The sequence below is a fragment of the Orycteropus afer genome, unplaced genomic scaffold (genome assembly GCF_000298275.1).
Source record: "Orycteropus afer afer isolate SDZICR_OR568_19922 unplaced genomic scaffold, OryAfe1.0 scaffold00069, whole genome shotgun sequence".
Classification (NCBI taxonomy): domain Eukaryota; kingdom Metazoa; phylum Chordata; class Mammalia; order Tubulidentata; family Orycteropodidae; genus Orycteropus; species Orycteropus afer.
The window spans coordinates 11,550,476-11,552,547 of NW_006921656.1; positions in this window are offsets into that span (position 1 = coordinate 11,550,476).

Genomic DNA, 2,072 nt, shown 5'->3' on the forward strand with positions numbered 1-2,072 from the left:
AACTGCCAGCCTTCTGGTTAGCAGTCAAATGCCTTAGGCATTCTGCCACCAGAGCTCCTAAAACTAAGCTGGTAGATGCTATATTTGCTCTCAGTCACAGAGCTTTCCAGATGCAGGGTGGAAAAAGTACATGGAAAAAGAGGATTTTATCCTGGGCGGCTCATAATCCAAAAGCCCACGATCTGTCAATCCCCACACACTGGAAAGTGACCTCCAGGTCCAGGTCTTAACTCTGCTGTCTTCCCAGAACCCCACACTTTTTTCCCAAACCAGTCTTTCAAAGTGCTAATGAGGAAAAAGTGGGTGCTGGTTTATTTACTAAATTTTTAAGAATGCTTCTTAAAGTTGATTCTTCAGTACTTCACCCTACCAGGGAAGGGCATTAATTAATTGGTGTCCATCCGCATACAGAAGTCTTCCTTTAGTGAGCTGAATGAAGCCCTCGCCTGCCTGAAGCCCGGTCCATGGAGGGTGCCGATGAGAACGTTATCAGAGATACGGTACAGGCTCAGTACAGGGAGTTGGAATGCTTGGATTTTCATAATGACTTCCTGTGCACAGAGTAGTTTCTCATCCATTGTCCTTTAACTCAGCGTTAAACAGCTTCATGGGGCTGGGGCCCTTATCTTTCCTTGTCATATGAGGCAACTGAGGGGTCAAGAGCACGTAGCCAACAGGACATCTTTGTGCTCACTCCCCTTAGTCTTTTCTTTGCTCAAGATGTCACTTTGTCAGAAGGCCTTCTCTGAATCTTTATAATACCAACTTCTCTGTCACTTATCACCCTTGTTGTTAGCTGTGAACACAACGCTGCTGCCAGGTCCTGCACCATCATTGGCTGGGGCTGGGACCAGACCATTGTGCTCCAGGGATCCATTGGCTGAGTTTTGGAAATAGATCACCAGACCTTTCTTCCTAGTCCACTGCAGTCTGGAAGCCTACTGAAACTTGTTCAACATCATAGCAACACAAAAGCCGCCACTGAGAGAGGGTGGTGGCGCCGCCGCATGAAGTGCATTAGCTGGGAATCCAACCATGGTGTCCTGCGTGGAAGGCAAGAATTCTATCTACGAACTCTCCCTGCTCCTTATCTCCCCTAACACTGCTTCCTATTTTATATTTGTTGGTTTTCTGTTTCCTTAGTAGGAAATGAGAACCAGGACGGACTCATTACGGTATTCCCAGGGTGCAGAGTAGGCGATTAGTAAATATTTGTTGGCAATAAATGAGGTTATGCATTTTCATTTAACAACCATTGGGCTGTTTCTCTGTGCCAAGCCTAGTGCCTCAGGACACCTCTTTGTAGTTGGGGCTAAGGACCAGAGAACAGATACTTAACCCCACAAGATGGCAGCGGCTCAAGTCCTGGGGAAGGTAGGCAGCAGGGCCAGACTTCCGACCTGAGGAAGCGCATCTGGGAGATGAGCAGGGAAGAACATCTCCCAACATCTCCCACTGGCTCCAAATACAATTTCATTAGTTATCAATGGTGAGAAATTAAATGGAGTTTTAGAAGTAGATTGAGCTAGTTAAAAATAGCCATCTGCCTGGTCTCCAGATGAGCAGTATGTTTGTAGTTTTTCCACTGAAATTTTGTCTGGCTTGTGCTTAGCATGGGACACCATTTGAACCTCGGGATATACTGTTTACACTCCCTAGCTTTCGTTTATCCTCCGTTTTTTTTTTTTTTTTCCATTGCAATGAAAGATTATAAAATGCAAACAAACCAAAAAACCTTTTGTCTTCACTTAGCAGCTTAGAGACTTAAGTAAACTGCTCAGAACTAGCCTGTCTGCATCCGCGCGCGCCCAGCGGAGGGAGGGAGGGGGGAGGCGGTCAGGCAGAAGAGCTGGCGGGCTAGGTTGGAGCCAGGCGAGCGGGCAGCTGCAAGCCTGGACGGCCAGTCGGCTCCTTGTTCCGCGCCCCCTCCGCTCGGCCGGCGCCCGCGCAGCAGGAGGCAGCTTTCCCGGCCTCGCTTCCTGCACCCACACGGGACTAAAAAAGAACACGTACAACTTTTTTTGGTCCCCCTTCTTACAAAACGCTCGCGTAACTAGCTCGCTGAAGTAACC